Source organism: Rhinatrema bivittatum, chromosome 4 (genome assembly GCF_901001135.1).
Source record: "Rhinatrema bivittatum chromosome 4, aRhiBiv1.1, whole genome shotgun sequence".
Lineage (NCBI taxonomy): Eukaryota > Metazoa > Chordata > Amphibia > Gymnophiona > Rhinatrematidae > Rhinatrema > Rhinatrema bivittatum.
In genome coordinates this window covers 407,094,002-407,117,870 of record NC_042618.1, presented here as the reverse complement: position 1 = coordinate 407,117,870, position 23,869 = coordinate 407,094,002, and the positions used below count along the sequence as shown (strand labels likewise).

General features: G+C 46.2%; 1 long non-coding RNA gene across 1 annotated transcript in view; it reads right to left on the bottom strand.

Moving 5' to 3' along the window:
- Window positions 1-503: 503 nt before the first annotated feature.
- The window catches only part of LOC115089548, a 29,454-nt gene continuing 6,088 nt past the window's right edge, over window positions 504-23,869 (bottom strand). The window contains exon 3 of the long non-coding RNA XR_003856156.1: window positions 504-853. This is a non-coding gene — a long non-coding RNA (uncharacterized LOC115089548). The remainder of the gene's footprint in view (window positions 854-23,869) is intronic.

Genomic DNA, 23,869 nt, shown 5'->3' with positions numbered 1-23,869 from the left:
ATTATGACCTTGGTGAAGTGATTATTTTAATTCCTGGGTTAATAACCATGGAGTGGTTTCTTGGCTGCATCAGGTTTTGGTTCTGGTGGTGATTTGGAAACCAAAACAATTGACTTCAGTTGTCTTAGCTTTGACATAGGATACTGAAGAGTTGAAGGCAGCATCAGACCCTTATAGGGGAAGTGAAATCAGCTTCGAGCTTTTTTTCTCTGTCTCCATCTGCTGTCAGGAAGCGGCATAACCCACTTGTTTAGACTGGTCTAGCAGGATTAAAGGAAAGAAAATGAACAGGTAAGCTTAAATTTCATCTTCTTGATTGACTTATGTTTGCAGTTTGGGTTCGGCATCCCTTCTTCCAGAATACTGGAGTGTTAACTTTTTGCTCTTATTTTATCTGGGACACAGTATAAGGCTATTTAGGGCTATCATAATCTCACTGTGAAGCCTTTTTTAACTCTTTGCATGTTCTCATGATCCACTACTGTTTGAAAGCTCAAGTTATTCTTTATTTAATTTTTATATCAAAATCCCATTCTAAATGGGTCATCCACTGTGGTTTACAGTTTATAACAATAGTCTTGCTAAACAATTTGAGTTACATGGAAGGTGCTAGGAGAAAAAGAAAGGCAGTTTATGGCCAGTGATTGGGGAAGGCTGTAGAGAGACCTCCTGGTGTATCATCAGTGTTTACAGATAGGTTTTGGAATGCTGACAGAAACCTGGGATTAGTAGCAATATGTTCAAACATTGTAGACATTCCTGTCCAGTCTCTTGCCCAAATAATGTTTTTCTTTTGTCATCATATGCTAGTTTTCTGGCCAAGCTTCCAGTTGTATTATAGCACTTGTGTATCCTGTGAAGAGAAAAAAAAAAAGTAAATGTGCAATGTAGGAGGGTGAAAAAAACCCAACAACTTAAGATGCACATATTGTAGAACAAAATGACGCCAAGCACAACATTTGGCCATCTTTACTGTTACCATTCAACAAAGTCAACAAGAAACTGATCAACAAAACACTAACAGAATCCAATGACTGTCAAATTAAATTGGTTAAAGAGAAACCAGAAACTACAAATCACAAACAGAAGCTTTTAATTAAGAGGCTGTTTTCTCTCACACATTCAGTTCGCTGACAAAGCAAACTGTAGTACAAGAAAGGCTAATTTTAGGCGCATTTCAAAACAAAGGAAATATGCCTAGTCATTGTGTCTGACTGTACACAAGTGATTTGTTTATTTATATATATATATATATATATATATATTTTTTTTTTTTTTTTGCATTTCAATTATAAATCAAGTACATCATGCAGAGCAGAAAAAGCACAGTGGTAACAATTACATCCATCCCATAAATCATGAAGTAAGGAAATATTACAAACACTGGCTACTAAAGAGATATGCAAAAAGGAGAAGAAACCTAGGGACAAAGGTATAGTAAGAAAATAAAAGAAAAAGAAAACTTTTCACTGGAGAGCTTAATACCCTATTCAGTAATGAACTGCAGGACATATCATAGGGCTTCTTATCAGGAAGAAACTAACACACTAATCCAGCTTATTATCCAAGAAAACCTCACTTGAGAGGGCTCAAAGAATATGCACTTAGTACCAGAGCAGAACAAAATACATTTGCAAGGAAATTTAATAGTAAGTCATGCCTCAAGTTACTGCTTCTTGGCGTATAGCCAGAATTTTTTTCCTTCTTCTCTGTTTCTCATGACTCGGAGCTGGAAAAATCCATATCTTCGCACCCATAAACAAAACCTGACAATTCTGAAAGTGCAATCTCAATATAATATTCCGATCCAGAGGAAAAATAAATATTACAAGAAGGGTAATTCTATTCATTTAATCCTCCTTGGATTTTTCAAGGAAATTGGCCAAATCCAGGCTGTCAGCTAAAAGATTCACCATAGCATCTTCCACTTGTCCTACCCTCAACTTATCCTACACACTTTTTAAAAAATGATAAGAAAATTTTACTCAACAAAAGAACACTTCTATTAGAAATTTTCAAAACTTCTTTCAAATATTCAATAAACAATTCTCAAGGGGAAAGAAGAGATTTAGGAAAATTCATCAATTAACCATGTCATTCATCAAGCTGTGTTATGCCATTATGGCCTGTTAAATGGGGTCTGTCTCGCGATAAAGTGGTACTAATGCACGATGCTTATCGCAACCTGCATTAGTATTAAAATATGATAATGAGTATGCAAAATGAAGAAAATCATACAAATAAAGGACTCCTACCGCATGGGGCGATAAAATATCACATACTAATGCCAGATTTAACGTGGGAAATACTGTAACAAAACCTTTTTTATTTGCAGCAGAGGTGCAAAAAGTTTTTATCGCACCATAGCGGCCGTTATCGCGGAATAGCGGTAATTATCGCTTGCGATAAAATGAGGCCTTCTCTCTGACACACCTACATAGCCCTGGTGAACCAATAAAAACACCTTTTGTTACCTTCCCTGTCTTCCTAAAGCCAGAATATTAGGTGGAAGTGTACTAGTAGTGGGACACTGGATGCTTCAGGCTGCTCAACAACAAAAACAACAACAACAACAGGGAAGGGAGGTTCAAATGCCTGCTAGAGAAGTACCCGCACCAGAGCCAGAGCTGCAAGCCACACTGGTGGAGTGCGATGGCCCACGTCAGGGCTTGCCATGCAGGAGGGTAGGCAGATGCTACAGAAAGCGCATTGCTCATCCCCACACCATATTGCTGGGGATGCCGGAAGAACACATGGTTAAGAGGTATCGCCTGAGCTCTCAGGCTGTCGTGGAATTACATCAAGAACTCTGAGGGGAGCTGGATCCAGTCACAGAAAGGTCCCTCGCTATACCAGACCTTACCAAATTATTGTATTTTATGGCATCTGCTCATTCCAAACAACGGTTGGGGTCCTTGGGGGAATGACCTAAACATCATTTTCCAGCCGTCTAGGCCAGGTGCTAAGAGCTGTACACAGCCGCGTTCATTATTACATAGCTTTCCCTTGTGAAAGACTAGGACGTGCTGGACTTGAAGAGAGGTTTTTATGTCATAGCGAACTTTCCACATGTTCTGGGAGCTATTGACTGCACTCACATAGCCATCATCCCACCCCGTCACAGGGAGGAGATCTACCGCAACAGGAAGCTCTTCCACTCCATCAATGTGCACGTGGTCTGTGATGCTCGACTGCAATTCCTTAGTGTGGTTGCCAGGTTCCTTGGAGCTGCACAGATTTCTTTATACTTAGTGTTGCAGTCCTGCCCGCGAGGAGCACGGGCAGGCTCCTTACCTCATGCGGCCAGTCGGGCCAATGGCACTACCTCCTCCGCGGCAGGCGTGCCGCCGTCACCAGACTCCCCCCCCCCCCCGGCTGCCTCCGGTCCTGCGTGGCCGGGTCGGGCCGCCGGGAGCTCGCCCATGCGGCTGGGATCTCTGCTGCCGGCCCTGCTCTCCCCGACTCTGCTGAGGCCGTCCCGGCGGCTGTCCCCATGATGCCGGGGTCTTCAGCCGGCAGGGAGGCCATCCCTGAGGTGCCTGCTGCTGCTCGGGTCCTTGCCCGGCAGGGAGGTCGTCCCTGTCGGTGCCTGCAGCTCACTGTTCTTCCTGCTACCGGCCTTCTCTCTCTGCCTGACTTCTTTGCGGCTGGAAGCCGCTTCTACGACCTGCCTTGTTTCCTTCAGGTCTTCCACGTGGCAGGGACACCACCAACGACCCTGCTCTCTCTTCCAGCTCCCTATGGCGCGGGCGAGCGCCTCTCTCCTATTTTTCCAGGGCCAGCCAGGTGTGGCCCCCTGCTGACCCCTCCCTGGGCGTTGTCCACTTCAGCCCTACAAAAGGGCTCAGCGTCCATTCCAGCTTTGCCTTCGCAAGGAGTTAGATGCTCCTGGGATCCCGCTGTCCTTCGCTCCAGGAGTCGTCCTTGTTCCAGCTCTTCTTCAAGGTCCTGTGTTTCCTGTTCTTCGTTGGAGCTCCTCGTCTTGTCCTGATGTCCATGTTCCAGTCCAGATGCCTGCCTGCTGTTACTGATGTCTGTGATCCAGCCCTGAGGTCTGTCTCCTGATCCTGTACTCTATGTTCCAGTCCAGATGTTTGTTCTCTGTACCTGATGTCCGTGATCCAGTCCAGATGTTTCTCCTGATCTTGATGTCCGTGATCCTGTCCAGTTGTCCAGAACCCCTGGTTCCTCATGCCACTCTTCCTGGCGTGCCATGTCGTGGTCCGTGACTAGCCCGTGCCAAAGACTCTGCCAGACCCTGTACCGTCAGCGTGGTCCGCGACCAGCCACTGGCGGCTGAGTAGGGCACGCCTCAGTGCAGGCCTCTACAGCTTCTGAGACATGTTACTACTATTACTATTATCTTCGGTATATAAAAGCTTTTAAATAAAAAAAATAAATAAATAAAATAAATAAATAAATGTTCTTTTTCATTGCTCCACATCTCGTCTAGAGGCTCTTCGAGTCCTGCATGGTCTGTGACCAGCCCCACGGGTGGACTGTGTAGGGCACGCTGCGTCGCAGTCACAACCCAGTACTTGCCTGAGTCTTCTGAATGCCTTGTATCTCGTTCCTGAGTCTCGTCTGTGCATCCAAGTACCTCGTTCCTGAGTCTCATCTGTGCATCCAAGTACCTTGTTCCTGAGTCTTTGAATCTCCATGTTCCAGTCTTTGCTGCCCTGGCCTCCATCCGGCCTGCCACTTCTTGCCGTACCCTGCAGCAGGTCCGAAAGTGCTTGGAACGGTCGGAGGACTATACATAAGACCATCATTGCGTTGTTGGTCTTCTGAAGCGTGCAGGTCCGGAGGAGGGTTGGTATCTCCAGTCATCTGTCTTCAGTTCAGCCTCGCTCCTGTCCAGCCCATGCTTTGGAATGCCTCGCCTGTCGCAGCACCTCTTCGGAGTTCCTCTGGGGTCGAGCCGTGGTCCAAGAACACACATCTGGTAAGCGGTCCGCTCTCCTGGCACTCTGTAACACTTAGGCAATCTGGACTGTTTGAACAATTTGAAGATGGCTCCTATGGTGATGGTTGGCTAATAGGTAAGAGCAGTGTTTCTTTCTATCATCCCTCTCCAGCTTTCAGGTGAATTTTAAAAGCCTGGCACACACAAAAACTGGGAGATGCCCAGCCGACGCAAACCGTGCAGATTTTAAAAGGAGCCTGAGTATGCTCGTATCTCCCGGGACGTACACGAATAAGAAGTTGCAAAAACAAAAAGGGGCAGGGTGTGGGGGTGGTCTGGGCAGGACATGGGTTTTCCAGGACTTTAACATGAAATATGCGTGCTCGGGTCCCCTGCCGTGTATCTTTACTACTGCTCTGGATGGCGTTTAAGTAAGAATATTAATTCTAGGCTAGTCAGCGAGGTTTTAAGCATTGGTGCTAACAGGGTAAAAGGGAGGCTGTTTAACTAAGGGGGTTAGGGAGTCCTATCCCTTACCTGGGTGAAATGGGAACAAACTGGGGAAACTGGTATTTGCATCGGCGCACGTGTCTCCTAAAATCCCTCCATGCACATGCCATTCCATTCGTGTAGGTCTGCCAAAACAGAGTCCATAGCATGGCATAGATAGCATCTTCTTGCTAGCCTTGGCTACATCATTTGACCATGTCCTAGCCCTCATATGTTGGCAAGATAGTTGCATATGTATGATGGAAGTTCAGCAGGGCTAGGACATGTAGTTCAGTTGCTTAAAGACAAAGCCTGAAGCTAGAAGATGACAGCTACACTCATCAATCATTGACTCGGTTTCTGAGGCAGTGCTGACATCTGAGTGCACACATAGCAGGCCTTCACTTATAGCCTTTGGAAGCATATGTCCAATATCGGGGCAATCCCAAATTTCTCACAGGTCATTACAAGCTTACATATTTCATAGGAATTGCTTACAACCATGAACAGCTGGACCTGCTACACTGATATAAGTAAACCATCAACTCTCATGTACAAATGGTGTGGGCCTTGGCCTTTGCTCTGTCATTTTGGTAATGTTAGCTGTACAGAGGGCTATTGAAGGATGCTGGTCTGACTAATGAAAGGTTGAATTGGGACTAGGATCGTGTCATGTCTTCACATGGTGTAAATAGGAACCTCTGAAATGCATAGGCCGTAGTTTTTTTTGTGATAACACAAACAGAATACACATGTGACATAATAAAAGGTTAACCTCATTGAAGTAAAGGCAAAGCTATGTTAGGAGCTAAAAGCCTACCCTGACATGTCACAGGTAGCCATAGGGAAATTTTGAGATATCAGGGACCAGCAAGGACTTTTGCCTGTCCAGCTCTGGGCTATTCATATTGTCCTGCTTTATGTAGGTCAATGGAAAATCTGTAGAGTAGCTTGCTCTGATTGCTAGTATCAATTGCAGTCCTTATCCTATATGTGGTCACCCTTAAAATAAATAGACTGAGGACTCCAGGGGAGACATGCTATCATAATTGTCATCTTCCAAGCAGAGACAACCTCTCAGGTGTATACAGGTTTCAGATCCTTGCTTTTCCACCTGGCTGCTATGCAGGAGTTGGAAAAGGTCATGTTCTGACAAAACTTGTGGCCAACATTGCAAAGTTGCAATCCTATTGGATGTGTCTCCTGTGGTGATAGTGTTTTTTTTAATGTTGTGGATACCTAGACCAAGGCAGGGGTGCTGATAGTCTCAACATCAACAGCTCTATGTAAAGCATTAAGGCAAGAGAAAGTGTTGTCAGTTGATGATCTCATGAGCCTACAACAAGACTCTTGCTGAAGACTGCCACAGTGAAAACAACATAGCCAACCTGCTCCCAGAGGTATCTTGTGAAAGGTATGTTGTTCTCTGCACTTTCATTGATGATTTGTTGAACTACATGCATCTTCTTGCACCAGAGGCCTGGAGGTGGCTATGCCTGGAAGCATATATGCTTCATGCAGATGTCAGTCAGGCTGCCTGCTATAGCCAATCTTCTATGAATAGTAATGACTCTGACTATCTCATTAGCAGGTAGGGACAAGCTTGGCACAGACATCATTAGTGTTTGATGGTAAACAGACCAGGAACAGCAATTTAGTACCTCTGTAGGTTACCAAAGTGCTGGAGAGAGTCTGTAAACAATTTCCGTGTGTGTGTGTGTGTGTGTGTGTGTGTGATGTGCTATGTAAGCCTCTGTCTACATCTGTGTCTGGGGTTGTAGGCCTCATAGTTTTCTTCCTTACCACACCAATGCATACACTAGAGCATGCACAGTGTGTGCACCCAATTAGCACATACTTGCTTTAGCCACAAGCAATCCTGTGCATCCACTCTTTAGGATGGAAGGTACAGTGCTGTGTAGGCAGTTAGAAAATAGCCTCACACATTGTAACCTAACATTCTACTTTGGCCTGACCCTGTTTAATCATTCAGCCGAAAGAGGGGTTGATAACATTGGCAGCATAAGAGCTCAGATATCCAGCGTCATTTTGCCGGATGAGTATGAAATTATATTTATTTTGGGCAATGTATATTAGGTTTTTAAATTTTGTTTTAATTTTTTGAAGAATGTTTTTGATTATTTATGTATTGTCTTTTAAAGAATTCTGTAAACCAGCTTGAAGTTATTTATGAAAGTTTCGGTATATAAAAGGATCAAATAAAAATAAATAAAATAAAAATGAAATAGTGTTATCCGGCTGTAGTTGCCCCTATGTGGCCACATCTTGACAACTCCCACAACATAGCTTGGGCACTGTGCCATATGGGCAGAGACCAACACACTTATGATGCAAAGTGGCAGCTGAATGTGTAATGTAGTGGTCAGGAAGGTTATCAGTGGCCTTACAACTGTGCTTCCTAAGTAAACCATATCTTGCTCCCAGATTTTCAGTCTCTCATAAAATGAATGTGTGTGCATCCACCGCTGCTCACTGGGTTACAGTGTGAAATGTAATGGCCTCATGAGCATAGAGTTCACAGGTTAGGGCTCTAAGAACTTATATTACAGTCCTTTTTGATTTTATAGGGATGTTTGCTGCATCAGCAGTTAAGGATTGGATCACAATATTGAGGGTAGAAGACCTGCTCCACCTGTGTCTTGGGTTAACAGCACCTCTCTGTACCAGCCTGTATGTGTGGTACTATGTTCTAGTCACTCTTCGTGTCTGCCTGTGGGCTTTGTGGCTTTCTATGGTTTATGAGGGTCTGGTTGTTGGGTGTGTTTGTCTCTCAGTTACTGTCAGAGTGAGGGTCTCACTGTAAGTATGTCTGGGTGTCTGTCTCACTCTCGGGCAATCAGGATATGGGGGGGGGGGGGGGGGGGGGGGAGAATATGTTCCCTGAGAGACTACTTGCAGCCTGTAGGCCCATGTGTATGTGTCAGTGGCATCTTGTATACAAAATTAAAATATAGCCAAAGGGTCCTTTCCACCAATGTGAAGCGACTGTGAAGGAGTGGAGGAGTAGCCTAGTGGTTAGAGCAGCGGGCTATGACCCATGGAAAGCAGCGTTCAAATCCCGCTGTTACTCCTTGTGACTCTCCGTTGCCTCAGGAACAAAATTAGATTGTAAGCCCTGTAGGGACAGGCAAATACCTACAGTAGTACCTGAATGTAATCTGCTTTGATGTACACTCTGAAGTGCCGAAAAGTGGAATATAAAACATCTAAATAAATAAAGCCATTTAGCTGCATTATCATTAGCTGGCATGTATTAATGATAAGCACAAAAACATACACACATATGTTCATGAAGCATTTTGAGAATGAAGACACATACTGCCTGTAAGGGCCCATTTTGATGATTCAGAAGGTACCCAAAGGAATCTATTAGCATATATGCATTTCTGTACACACTGACACCACATACCCTGAGTGGCAGAGAGCTAGACAGGAAGACAGCTAGTCAGGAAGGTCTCGGGCGGCTAGCTCATCTTGGAGACGGGGAGACAGCCCCTCCAGGAATATTCCGTGCAAGCTGTCAGCCCCCCAAGCCAATTCGGTGGCCAAGGTCTGGAACTCCATGGCGTATTCCTCCAGGGCCCGGTTTCCCTGTCTTAGCTGGAGTAGCTCGGAGGCTGCAGTAGAGGCACGAGATGGTTCATCGAAGACTCTCCGGAAGGATTTGATGAACTGCACCAGGTTGTTCAGTCGGAAATCTTGACGTTCCCAGAGGGCCGAAGCCCAGGCCAGGGGTCTCCCATCCAAAAGGGAGATGATGTAAGTCGTCTTGACCCGATTGAAAGGGAACTGCGCTGGCAGTAAATCGAAGTGAATGTAACATTGGATGAGGAAACCCCGACATGCTTTTGGGTCTCCTGAATACCGGGATGGAGCCGGCAACTGTACTGGAGCGGAGGGTCCGGTGCTGGCCTGGGAAGTAGATGCCGCGGTACTGGTGAGAGAAGTCCCTTCTACGCGATCAGCTAGCCGCTGCACCGTCGACATCAGAGAGTCGAGACAAATTTGTTGCTGCTGGAGCTTCTGGGCTATACCCGGGATAGCCTTCAGACCGGCAAGGTCCGCCGGGTCCATGGCCTTGCAATCTGTTAAGCTTCGTGGACCCTTGGGCCGATCAGGCCAGGAGATGGAACGCTGTGAACGATCACAACAGGCGTCCTGACCGGGAGGCGGCCAGACGGACTGCGGGACCAAGGACTCAGCGGCGAGACGGAGAGAGGTAGATGCTGGGCCCAGAACTAGGAGAACTAGGAGAACTAGGAGACCTTCACCCTGGAAGCCGGTACCCCCCCGAGAGGAGCTCGTAGGGGTCCGACCGCTGGGACTTTTGGAGTCTTCGCCCTGGAAGCCGAAGCCCCCCCAGGAGGAGCCCGTAGGGGCCCGGCTGCTGGGACTTAGGAGATCTTCGGGGCCGCAGAGCGATGAACCAAGGAACAGCGAAGATCTGAAGCGGATCCAGAAGCCAAGCCGAGTCGAAGAGCAGAAGGCCGCAGGAGAAGCCAAAGCCGAGGATGCAGACGGAAGCGTAGGTCAGGATACAAGCCGGGTCGAAGCCAAAGGTCAGATGAGACGCCGAAGCCAAGGGAGCAGACGGAAGCGTAGGTCAGGATACAAGCCGGGTCGAAGCCAAAGGACAAACGGAGCAGGAACAGCAGGATGCAGCAACTAGAGACAGGAAAAACCTGAGAACCTCGTTGCAAGGCAGGGATGAGCAGCAACTGCAGGGCTTAAGTAGCCCTGCAGCGTCTGACGTCATTGGGGGCAGTTCCAGGCTTTCCCGCGCTGGCCCCTTTAAGAAGAGAGCCCAGACGCGTGCGCGCGCGTCTAAGGGGCGGGGCCAGCCGCAGCGGAACGCCGTCTGCTCCTGCGGAGCAGGAGCGCGGCGTCTGAGGCCCGTGCAGGGCTGAGCGAGGTGGGGACGGGTCTGGGCCGCGCCGCGGGTAAGTGCCGACCCCGGGGCCGACCCGGGGTCGCAACACTGCCTGATAAGGCCAAAAAAAGACTTTACAATGGCTCAAGACAAAGGACTGGAATTCCTGTCTGCAACTTATTGGGTCCATCCTGGCACATTTGCTTGTGCTTCAGCCTGCCAAGTTCTTGGATCATTCCTGTCTCCCTGTCTGTCTCAAACTTGTTAAGAACAGTTTGTAACCTGTCAATTCTAGACTGCATGGATGTTGGGTAGATGTAGTGTATTTGGATTTTCAGAAGGCATTTGACAAAGTCCCTCATGAGAGGCTTCTACGAAAACTAAAAAGTCATGGGATAGGAGGCGATGTCCTTTCGTGGATTACAAGCTGATTAAAAGACAGGAAACAGAGAGCAGGATTAAATGGTCAATTTTTCTCAGTGGAAAAGGGTAAACAGTGGAGTGCCTCAGGAATCTGTACTTGGACTTGTGCTTTTCAATATATATATAAATGATCTGGAAAGGAATACGATGAGTGAGGTTATCAAATTTGATACAAAATTATTCAGAGTAGTTAAATCACAAGCGGATTGTGATACATTACAGGAGGACCTTGCAAGACTGGAAGATTGGGCATCCAAATGGCAGATGAAATTTAATGTGGACAAGTGCAAGGTGTTGCATATAGGGAAAAATAACCCTTGCTGTAGTTACACGATGTTAGGTTCCATATTAGGAGCTACCACCCAGGAAAAAGATTTAGGCATCATAGTGGATAATACTTTAAAATCGTCGGCTCAGTGTGCTGCAGCAGTCAAAAAAGCAAATAGAATGTTAGGAATTATTAGGAAGGGAATGGTTAATAGAACGGAAAATGTCATAATGCCTCTGTATCGCTCCATGGTGAGACCGCACCTTGAATACTGTGTACAATTCTGGTCGCCGCATCTCAAGAAAGATATAGTTGCGATGGAGAAGGTACAGAGAAGGGCAACCAAAATGATAAAGGGGATGTAACAGCTCCCCTATGAGGAAAGGCTGAAGAGGTTAGGGCTGTTCAGCTTGGAGAGGAGACGGCTGAGGGGGGATATGATAAGATAAGATAAGATCATGAGAGGTCTTGAATGAGTAGATGTGACTCGGTTATTTACACTTTCGAATAGTGGAAGGACTAGGGGGCATTCCATGAAGTTAGCAAGTAACACATTTAAGACTAATCGGAGAAAATTCTTTTTCACTCAACGCACAATAAAGCTCTGGAATTTGTTGCCAGAGGAGGTGGTTAGTGCAGTTAGTGTAGCTGGGTTCAAAAAAGGTTTGGATAAGTTTTTGGAGGAGAAGTCCATTAATGGCTATTAATCAATTATACTTAGGGAATAGCCACTGCTATTAATTGCATCAGTAGCATGGGTTCTTCTTAGTGTTTGGGTAATTGCCAGGTTCTTGTGGCCTGGTTTTGGCCTCTGTTGGAAACAGGATGCTGGGCTTGATGGACCCTTGGTCTGACCCAGCATGGCAATTTCTTATGTTCTTATGTTCTTAAGCTGTGGATGTAATGACCTTGGATCAGACACACCCGGACCACTTCAGAAAGAGGTAAGCTGCTCTGACATCTTCACATTCCTGTCCACCATATGTAAGACCAGGCTGGTTACTCTCTTTTATGTTCGGTATTTAGATTACAGTACACCCATAATGTGCAAGCTGAGATCAAGTTGACACAGGGTGTTTAATGATTTTCCTTTGCTAGCAAGTTAAAATGTCTAATGTAACAAACGTTATGCAGCTAGTCTCCAATGATTTTTATTTTAATATCTAAGCAGTTTCAGATAATCTGTAGACTTATCTTCATTACAGTACACACATTTTCAGGTTTGTGCGCTTTTAACTACCAATGCATTAGCATATTACTAGTTAACTGAATCAGAAGTTAACTCCCTTTTTAGCAAAGAAAACATGCACTGAAGTTTAGCACACTTTCACATTTTTTACTCAAGTCTTATTATATCAGGGCCTAAGTGGTCTGGTCTTATGTAATTTACTCCACAGCAGCAGAGGGGCTTCAGGAAGGATGACACTGCCCCATAGAACTGGGTGTGGCAACAGAGTTTCAGGTAAGGTCAATAGGGTGGCATTACATTTACAAATCATTTCTTGTATGCATGGTTAAAGACAAAATGTAATGTAATCATCCATCAATGGTGGATTTAGCCGTGCAAAATTATTCTAATGCCAAATTAATGCATTCTACTGAAATTCATCGTAAGGAAATTGGTGGAAATGTTCAACTCTACTGTCATTATGCTACAGGGAATGGGTTGCATCTGCTTCACCTTATGCCTATCTAGGCTCAGGGGACAAGACCATCTGGCTGTAGCCCATTTCCCTTATGGTTCTATTAAAGCATTTATCTAGAAAAACAACCTGATCTTCAGCAAAACATTTTCATGAACAATGCAGCTGTAGGAGGAGGTTGAGTCTTCCAGAGCCATCTTTAGTGCTGCCCTTTAGCTGCACACTCAGTATTGCTGTAAGAGCAGGGTGGGGCTCTCCCTTCTTACAGAATGTGTGGGCACACCTCAGAGTTAGAATTCTCTCTAGCCAGTGCATTTTGGCTCATACATCATAGCATGTTTTTTCTGTGGGTGTCAAGGCAGGTGGCATTTCTTATCAACAGAGTTGCAGTTTATAGATTATGGCTCTCGTTCTTACTATTAGTATTTCATGAATATTAAAAGCACATCCAATATTTGCAGTTTTAAGCATTGTGACCATTTTCTTTCATTGCAGCCTGGTTGGTTTTGCTGAGCTATGAGGCAGAAATTAATCAATAAAAACTGCATTTACATTTCTCTTTCATAAAATGTGAAATGATGCTGTACAGTAGTATACCTTTTTTTTTTTGCATTTCATTGGAGAAATTACTTAGCTGATAATTTAATTTTCCTTAGTGTAAACAGATGGATCCAGGACCAGTGGGTTATGCTCCCCTGCCAGGAGATGGAGGAAGCTGACGTCACAGTATCTATACTCCTGCAGTGACCCCAGCCTGCCAGTATTCTCTTCAAAAGCAACTGGGGACAGACTAGCAAAACACTTGATGAAAAACAGGCTACCATAACTGAACTCAACCAACAATAAAAACTGAACTCAAGTAAGAACATAGGTACCCCAAGCTAGGGACTGGATGAACACTTACCAGAAATCCCTCGGGATCTGTATCTCCACAGGAGGACAATTGATTAGGGATGTGAATCGTTTTAGGACGATTAAAATTATCGTCCGATAATTTTAATATCGTCTTAAACCGTTATGGAACACAATACAATACAGATTCTAACGATTTATCGTTATAAATCGTTAGAATCGTGAGCCGGCACACTAAAACCCCCTAAAACCCACCCCCGACCCTTTAAATTAAATCCCCCACCCTCCCGAACCCCCCCCAAATAACTTAAATAACCTGCGGGTCCAGCGGCGGTCCGGAACGGCAGCGGTCCGGAACGGGCTCCTGCTCCTGCATCTTGTCGTCTTCGGCCGGCGCCATTTTCCAAAATGGCGCCGAAAAATGGCGGCGGCCATAGACGAAAAAGATTGGACGGCAGGAGGTCCTTCCGGACCCCCGCTGGACTTTTGGCAAGTCTCGTGGGGGTCAGGAGGCCCCCCACAAGCTGGCCAAAAGTTCCTGGACGTCCAGCGGGGGTCAGGGAGCGATTTCCCGCCGCGAATCGTTTTCGTACGGAAAATGGCGCCGGCAGGAGATCGACTGCAGGAGGTCGTTCAGCGAGGGTTCCGGCGCCTCGCTGAACAACCTCCTGCAGTCGATCTCCTGCCGGCGCCATTTTCCGTACGGAAAATGGCGCCGGCCATACGCGTATGGCCGGCGCCATTTTCCGTACGAAAACGATTCGCGGCGGGAAATCGCTCCCTGACCCCCGCTGGACCTCCAGGAACTTTTGGCCAGCTTGTGGGGGGCCTCCTGACCCCCACGAGACTTGCCAAAAGTCCAGCGGGGGTCCGGAAGGACCTCCTGCCGTCCAATCTTTTTCGTCTATGGCCGCCGCCATTTTTCGGCGCCATTTTGGAAAATGGCGCCGGCCGAAGACGACAAGATGCAGGAGCAGGAGCCCGTTCCGGACCGCTGCCGTTCCGGACCGCCGCTGGACCCGCAGGTTATTTAAGTTATTTGGGGGTGGGGGATTTAATTTAAAGGGTCGGGGGTGGGTTTTAGGGGGTTTTAATGTGCCGGTTTTTCGATTTTTCGATTTTTCGATTTTTTAACGATTTTTCACGATTTTTCACGATATTTTACCCCCCCAAACGGCAACAATACGATTCCCTCCCCCTCCCAGCCGAAATCGATCGTTAAGACGATCGAGGACACGATTCACATCCCTACAATTGATACAATCAATTGGCAGTCAAGAGTGGGAAGCTGAGTTTAGCTGTCTATACTAAGGAAAATGAAATTATCAAGTAAGTAATTTCTCCATTTCCTAATGTGTGGTCAGATGGACTCAGGACCAGTGGGATGTACCAAAGCTACTCCTGAACAGGGTGAGAGGTTGCCCGCGGTTCAATCAACACCACACATGCAAAGACTATGTCCTCCCAGGCCTGCACATCCAGACGATAAAACCTGGAAAAGGTGTGTAAGGAGGACCATGTCACAGCTCGGCAAATGCCAAAGAAGACAACAAACTAAACTCCGCCTATGACACTGCCTGAGCTCTAGTGGAATGGGCCCTGAGTAGGCAATGACTTCTCACCATCCACATATGTGGCCATGACCACCTCTTTAGTCCAGCGAGCTATCGTAGCCCGCAAAGCTGGTTCACCCTGCTTCCTTCCACCATGAAGGACAAACAGACAATTCGCCTTTTGGAAAGGTTCAGAAACCTCCAGATACCGCACAACAAGTCTCTTGCCATCCAAAGAACACAGAGGTGATTCACCTCCGCATCCCTGACCTTATTTATTTATTTATCGAGTTTTAAATTCCGTCGTTCGGTTTCGCCATCACAACGGTTTACAAAGGATGGCAAGGAAATGGACTGATTCAAATGAAACTTTGAAACCACCTTAGGCAAAAAGGATGGAACAATATGCAACTGCAACACCCTTGCAGTCACCTGAAGGAATGGCTCCCGGCAGACAAGGCCTGCAACTCAGAAATGCGACACTCAGAATATATAGCCACCAGGAACACAGTGTTCAGGTTCAATAACTGCAAGGAAAGGCTGCGTAGTGGTTGAAACGTAGGGCCTGCTATAAAATGCAGCACCAGGTTAAAATTCCACAAAGGAATCGGTAACTGCTAGGGAGGACGAAGATGCTTCACTCCCTTCAAGAAACAGGCCACATCAGGATGGGATGATAAGGAGACACCATTTACAATGCCTCTGAAACAGGTAAGAGCCACAACCTGAACCTCCAAGGAATTAAGGGCCAACCTTTATTCAACTCATCCTGCAAAAAATCCAGAATAAGCGGGATCTTAACCGAATGAGGCCTCAAACACTCTCCAAACCTGTACATACGCTAGAGAAGTGGAGAACTTCCGAGTGCGGACCAAGGTAGCAATCACTGCAGAAGAATATCTACACTTGAACAGGCGAGCCCTCTCAAGAGCCAAACCATAAGACAGAACAGAGCCAGATCCTTGTGAAGAACTGGCCCCTGCTGCAACAGATCCATGAGCAGTGGAAGATGAAGGGGTCCTCCACCAGGAGTCTCTGTAAATCCTCATACCATGGACGCCAGGGCCAATCTGGAGCCACCAGGAGTACTAGCCCCCTGTGGAATTCAATTCTGTGAATGACCCTGCCCAGTAAGGGCCACGGAGGAAAGGCATAAAGCAACTCGTCTTCCCGCCAGACCTGTATGAGAGCATCGATGCCCCGGAACAACAGATCTCTCCTGCAACTGAAGAATTGAGGAACCTTCGCATTACGAGAAGTTGCTAGCAGGTCCAGGAATGGAAGGCCCCAGCGATCCACTATCAGCTGAAACACCTCGGTGGACAACACCCATTCTCCGTGGTCCAGACTCCCCCTGCTCATATTTTGCCTTTTCCTGAGACGTGAGAGGCCAAGATCATCTGAAGATGTTCTTCCGCCCATTCCATAAGTTGGTCTACTTCCTGTAACACGTGCTGGCTCTTGGTTCCTCCTTGCCGATTGATGTAGGCCACTGTTGTGTTGTTGTCCGACATCACATGGACTACTTGACTCAGTAGTCTGTGGCTGAACTGCAAGCATGCCAACCTGTCCGCCTGAGCTTCCAGGCGATTGATATTCCAGAGAGCCTCTTTGACTTTCCAATTCCCCTAGGCCAGCAGTTCCTGACAGTGAGCTCCCCAACTCTGGAGATTCACATCGGTTGTTGAGCACCAATCAGTTTGGGGAGGACAAGGAAATTCCCTGTCTCAGATGATCCTCCTGCAACCACCACTGGAGGCGAGAGCAGATTTCCATTGGCAAGTGGAGCTGAACCGAATAGTCCTGGGACTGCAGGTTCCAACAAGACAGCAATGAGCGCTGAAGAGGACGCATATGCACCCTCACCCACGGCACCACTTCCAGGGTTGCTGCCATCAAACCAAGCACCTGTAAATAGTTCCACACCATCGGACCGATCGTGCTCACCAACTGACGCACCTGAGACATCAACTTTTGGATCTGTGCATCCAATAGAAAAACCTTGCTCAGCCTCATGTCGAAATGAACTCCCAGATACTCCATTGACTGAGAAGGCCGAAGACTGCTCTTGGCCAGGTTTACCACCCAAGCAAGCTGCAACAAGGAATTCACCTTGTTGGACACTAGATTGCTCTCTGCCAAAGACTTGACCCAAATCAGCCAATCGTCCAAGTACCAGGATTCTATCTTTTCTCAATGCTGCTGCTACGACCACCATAACCTTGGAAAATGTTCTGGAGGTGTTGGCCAGACCAAAGGGCAGCACCCGAAACTGATAATAGCGACTCAGCACAGCAAAGTGTAGAAAATGTTGGTGTTCCAAATGGACCAGAATATGAAGGCAAGCCTATGACAGAACCAGGGAGATCAGAAAGTCTCCCAATTATACGGCCATTATCACAGATCGTAAGGTTTCCATGTGAAAATTAGACACCCACATTCCAGCACATAGCCTTCCCCTATCACTTCCAAGACCCATTGATCCGATGGGATCTTGACCCACCTCTGATACAAGAGAGATAGGCATCCTCCTATCTCCTCCATCTGAAGGTGGATTTGCAAACCTTCATTGAGAAACTTGGGATGGTCCACTGCCCAAGCCGGCTACTCTCTTGGACTGTCTGCGACAAAAGGATTTAGACCCACCAAATGGCCAATTCCTCTGAAAGATCGGGTTTCTGTAGAGATGAAAACGCTTGGAACCTTTGAGACAACCCCTCAAAGAAAAGGGGCACTGCAATTGCTTCTTATCCTCTGGTAACCAAGGAACTGGAGATTCGCCCCACTTACTGACCAGCTTTTCCAACCTGCTTCCAAACAAAAGTGAGCCTTTAAAGGGCATTTTTGTAAGATTAGCCTTGGAGGCTGCATCAGCTGACCAATTCTGCAACAATAGCTGACGCCTGGCCACCACTACTGAAGTCACTCCTCTGGCTGAGGAACGGACCAAATCAAATCCCAGGTCTGCCAAAAAGGTGGCAGCAGGTTCCATAACTGCTCTGGAATTCACCCTGGAATCATCTACCTCCTGAGAGAGAAGCAGACAAGAATGCGCCACAAGAGTACAAAAGGAAGCAATCTGCAAGGTCATTGCCACTGTGTCAAAGGTCTGCTTAAGGATAGATTCAATCTGCCTCTCATGTACATCCTTCAAGGCTGCTCCTCCTTCCATGAGTATAGCATCCACTTAGATACGGTGCAGACAAGCGCATCTACCTTGGGAAAATGCAAACACTCTCTCACAGCTGGATCCAGAATGTATAGGCCTTCCAATGCCTGAACCCCTTTGAAATTTGCCTCCTGCGAATCTCATTCAAGATTAATCAATTCTTGAATGGCATCCATAACAGGAAAAAAGCAAGAGGCTTTATGCAAGTAGACCAAAATGGGATTCTTTCTCGGCTCAGACATAGAATCCGCCCTAGGCACTCCCAGCATCTTCATTGTCTGGGAAATCAGAGCCAGTAGTTCATCTCTATGAAAGAACCGTAACATAGTTTGGTATGGTTCCAAACCAGGAGGAATTTCACCATCTTCCAAAGAATAAGGATCTGCCTCATCATCCGTGCCATCCGGGTCCCCACCAGGAACACCTATGGCAAACCGAGGTGCGCCACGGTGCTTAACTGTAGGGATAGAAGAGGGAGGGGCCATTGGCTGAGGGTCTGACCTGACCAGAGTTGGTAAAGTGGAGGACTGCACCTGAATAAAGGCTTGTAAACCTTGAAAAAACTCCACCCAAGAAAAAGCAGCTGGATCCAGACCAAGCCCAGAAGGTACTGGAGCGGGCCTATCTGAACTAACATCTCTTGTGGAGGAGCCAGTCAAGACAGTACAAGATCTGGCGCACTTCCAGCCAAAACCATAACCAGACCATCATCAGAATGAGAGGATCTAGGCTTGGGAAAATCCGAGGAAGACAACTTTCCCTGAGCATCTGAACAGTGCTGACACATCTTGGAAGACAGATCAGGCTGAGAAACCCTAATATGACAGGCAACACTAAGACAGGCATGTAGGCTTCTTGTTTACCAGTACCATGAGCGGCAGTAACTGTTTATTCAAACAGTTCGCACTTAAAAATGTTGCACGCACAAAGTATTGATGCCTCAGCAATACACGCGACAAGGTGCACTCACTACCAGTCCGCCCCGCTAGAGTTTATTACCATGCTCAAAAAAAGTTATGCACATGAAAGTCACACTTAATGCAATGCGCACACCAACCTCCCGAAGAGGGCAGTAAAGCACTCACAAGACCGCGTGAATACACCACTGCGACCTACCACACAGTGCGCAGGAGAAAAGCCTATCGTGGGGCATAGCCCACCAGGGCCACTCAACCTGCCAGACTGCTCAGTTCCCTTAACCCCAATGGGAGCAGAAACCGAAGGAGCATGGAGACCGAAGGCCTAAAAAACCCCGTAACTGTCTCTGTAGGTAAAACTTCTTTTTTTTTTTTTTTTTTAAACTTACTGGAGCTCAGCGCTTACCAGCTGAACACAGAGATGGTCTCCGGCTGCAGGGGGAGAGGGCACCTGCTGTCACCCGCTGCCTTTCAGATGTAAAAGCAGCCAAGGTCATGCTGGGAACCGGCTATGGGACCAAGGCAAACCTCTGAGGGACCATGGAAATCCCCTCAAATTCTCACCTGGGGGAGGGACCTTTAGGTATCACCATAGGAGAGCGGGGCTTTCGTTTCTCAATATAAAATTCTCCTTTCGGGGGCTTCTGGTTATGGCGCCAAGCTGAACGGAGGCTGGGAGCGTGAGCTCCAGGACTCCCCTCCTATACATTGCTGTTTAATGCCCTAAATAACTTCAGATATGCTCCTTCTGCACATGAATCACATTGTTAAGAGCTTGGCCTCGTTTGCTGCATTTTGTGAGGAGCGGTGGCCAGGCTATGAGCAGCAGGAGTGTTTGCAGCGGGAGAGAGAGGAGAGCAGGCTATTTGAAAATGGCTGCAGCGACTAAGGGCACTAAAACTTTGGCAGCAATTTCGGCAGAGGTCCTATTGCAGATCTCTGATAGTGTCTCTGCAGCAGTGGACGAACGTCTGATCAAAATTCAAACCTCTATAGATGATATAAAGGGAAGCCTGGAAGGGCCGTCAAAGCAGATTGATATAGCGGAGTAGCGCATTTCCGACCAGCTGGTGGATGCTGAGTGCTATATTGTGAACTTGAAAGCACAGAATATGGTGTTGATAGACCGGCTGGAAGATCAGGAAAAAAGTAACTGGCGAAATAATGTCAAAATCATTGGTCTCCCAGAGTCAATGTGGGAGGAGGAACTTTATGACTTTCTGGGGAAATGGTTTCCTGATCGAGTGGGCCTGTTGTTTGAGGGAGAACTTCTCTGCAGTGAGCGGATTCACTGTATTGGCCCACCATGTGCATCGGAAAGTAAGCTTCTGCCGGTTATGGCGCGCATCCTCAACTGGTCTTATAAGGTTGGATTGTTACGAGCAGCACGCCAGCACCCTACTCTTGAATTTATGAGACACAGAATCTTGTTCTTCAACGATTTTTCTGTCCATGTTGCTGCGCAGAGAAAGGAGATGTCGCCGGCCTGTTCGTAGTTGCACCGGAAAGGAGTCCGTTCTGCCTTACTGTTCCCTGCTAAATTGAGTGTCCACCATGATACTAAAGTTCTGTTTTTTAATACTAAGTAAGAGGCTGCTGCATACTCTGCCTTCTGGGACAGAGGACTAATCGTCATATCTGACAAGCAATGTTTTCGTCTTGGTTATGGCTGCAGCTTTCCTGACAGGGTTCTTGCTTTTCTGCAACCTATAAAGTTTTGTTTTCTGACATTTTGACACAATATGGTCCACATGGAGTGGAGGCGATGGACTCGGCTACACTTTTCTTTATATGCTTGCTGCGGTAGCCTAGACAGCTTGCAAAGTGCTCAACTGCGAGTGCAGTCCTGCTGATGTCTCTCTACTAAGCCCTCTATGGTTAACTTGCTTGTCTGTACCCGTGATTTTTTTTTTCTGGGTCTACCATTATTATCTAATTTCTGGTTTGGTTTCTTACAATTTATGCAACTTTGGGACCTTCACATTTCTATTGGGTCTTATACTTCTGTATTTTTAGAGGGAGGGGGGGGGGGGGAATCCATGAGACGCCCCTTGGTGATAGTATAGTTTTTCGCAGCGGGACGCTGAGTCTCTTGGCGCATCAGGAGAGGTTGTGGTGGCCTGGTGTGTTTTGAGTGAATGGTTGGTTTGCTTGTGGAGGAGGGATAAGTGTGACATGGGGGAATGGTTTTTCTTTCCGCGTAGTGTGGGGATTAGTCACTGGAGACTTTTGGAAACTTGGTTGATCTGGAGGCTTAGGCTGGGAAGCTTTGAGGTCATTATGTTCTATTTGCTTGACCCCATGAGGGTCGTGTACAGTCTATCCTCTTTTCTGCTCTGACATGAATGTAGCAGGGATTCACTCTTCGATTAAACACAAAAAGTTATTGTCTGTGTTTCAAAGATTACACTCCCAGGTAGTGTTTTTGCAAGAGACCCATTTGTCAGATTTAGAACACAAGAAACTAAAATGTGAATGGGTGGGGCAATGTGTTTACTCTTCTTTTACTACCAGGAAGAGAGGTGTAGCAATACTCTTTCATAAACATTTACCTTTTCAGATTGAGCGTCAGTTACAAGACACGGAAGGGCGTTTTGTTATTGTAGCAGGCATGCTTCACCTTCAGAAAATTGTTTTTTTGTAATCTTTATACACCTAACACTTACTCTCATGTATTTTTTACTATGTTAGTGGCTACCTCCTTAATTTTCCTGATTATAAATTAGTAGTAGGGGGCGATTTCAATGTTGTGGCAGACAGCACAATTGATTGTCAACCTGCAAAGGCTGCTGATAAGAAAGCAGAAGGTCTGGGGTGAATTTTCTTTGGAAGGAGTTGGGGTTACTTGATATTTGGTGTGTCCTACATCCAGGGGAGCAGGATTTCACTTTCTATTCTAATCCACATAAATCCTACTCTTGCTTGGATTACTTGCTATTTTCTGATAGCCATGTTCCCGGGGTGAGAGATGCTACTATAGACACTATTTCTATTTCTGATCATTCGATGGTGTCTGTGGGAGTGGAGCTCAGGTGTTTCCATGTCCTTCTTTCTCTTGGCGGATGAGTCCTGAGCTCTACTTGGACAAAGGATTTCATGACTACCTTAAGAAGTGTTGGGAGGATTATCTGCTCTTTAACAATGCATCTGATATTGCTTTGGGAAGCTGGCAAAGCGGTCCTGCGGGGCCATATAATTGCGTATGTGACAAAAACTAAGTGAAAGTGTAATGCGGAGATTTTTGCTTTAACTAAAGCATTGAAAACCGTGCAATCTCAGCATATGGCTGAAATGTCTCCCTCTTCTAAATTCACTGGCTTTGCATCATTTACTCGGGCGGCTTTGCATCATTTACTGCAACAGAGGGCTTCCAAGTCCCTATGATTTTTTCAATACGTTTGGTAATAAACCTAGCAAACTACTTGCAAATCTTGTGAGGGTAAGGGGCCAGAAATCATGCATTGAAGGGATTCGGGATAGTTCAGGTGTTCCCTGGCATTCCCTTTCTGACATTACAGTGCTCTTTATAGTGCTAAAAGCATGAATATGGAGATTTGTGACTTTTTTTTTTTCGTGACTTTCCATGGCCTTCTGTCTCACTGAAGACACCGTCAAGACTCAGTGCCCCAATTTGAGATGGTGAAATTTTTTCCAAGAAGCTCGGGAAGGCATCTAGGATGGATGGCCTGGGCACAGAATTTTATAAAATTCTAAGATTACTGGTACTTCCTGTGTTATCACAGTTTTATAATGCTCTTATAGAGACAGGTTCCCTTTCCTCTGATATGAACCAGTCGGTAATAGTTGTGTTGCCTAAAAAGAGTAAGGATCCCCTGGCGGTGGGCTCCTACCACCCTATTTCTTTGATGAATGTTAATATGAAAATCTTGGCAGCTGTTCTGGCTAATAGATTATACAGTATCCTTCCCCCTCGGCTCTATTGTTTATCTTGGCGATAGAACCCTTGGCATCTAAATTGAAGCAGCAGACAGGGTTTCAGGGTATACTTATTGGCAAACTTCTACTTAAAATTGCTATGTTTGCCGATGATATCTTACTGTTTGTAGACTGCCCCAGGCAGAGTGTACTCTTCATGATACGTATTTTTTTCACAATTTAATCAGATAGCGGGTCTCAAAATAAATTTCTTTAAGTCCAAGGCTTTGGTGCTGGGCCTGAAGCTGGAAGAAACTTGGGTGGGTCTGATTCCTCTTGCTTGCACGTCGCCTAAAATTAAATACCTGGGAATGTGGATTCCTAGGGATTTAGGCTTATTGTATGAGTTGAACATTACTGATACTATTACCCAGCCACAGTCTCAGTTGCGGGCTTGACAGTTTCTCCCTCTATCTTTGTTTGGCAGATGTGCGCTTCTAAAAATGGTACTTATCCCTAAGATTTTATACAAACTACATATCTTTAGCTGACGTTATCCTTTCCTTTTATTTTCTCTCTTCGCCCAGTTCAATCATCCTTGTTATTTGTAACTGATTTTTTCCGCACTACAGTTCCAGTTTGAAGTTTATTATGCACCCCTGTTCAACTGTAAACCAGCATGATGTGATTGTATCATGAATGCCAGTGTATATAAAAAACCTAAATAAAATAAAAAAAATATGCTTCCTTGCTGTCTTACTGCACGGGACCTTCATAAGTTACGCTCTACTTTTCTCACTTTTATTTAGAATGGTAAGGGCGCGTAGATAAGTCTTGCTAAACTTGAATGTTCGGAGGCAGGAGGCGTGGCCTTTCCCGACC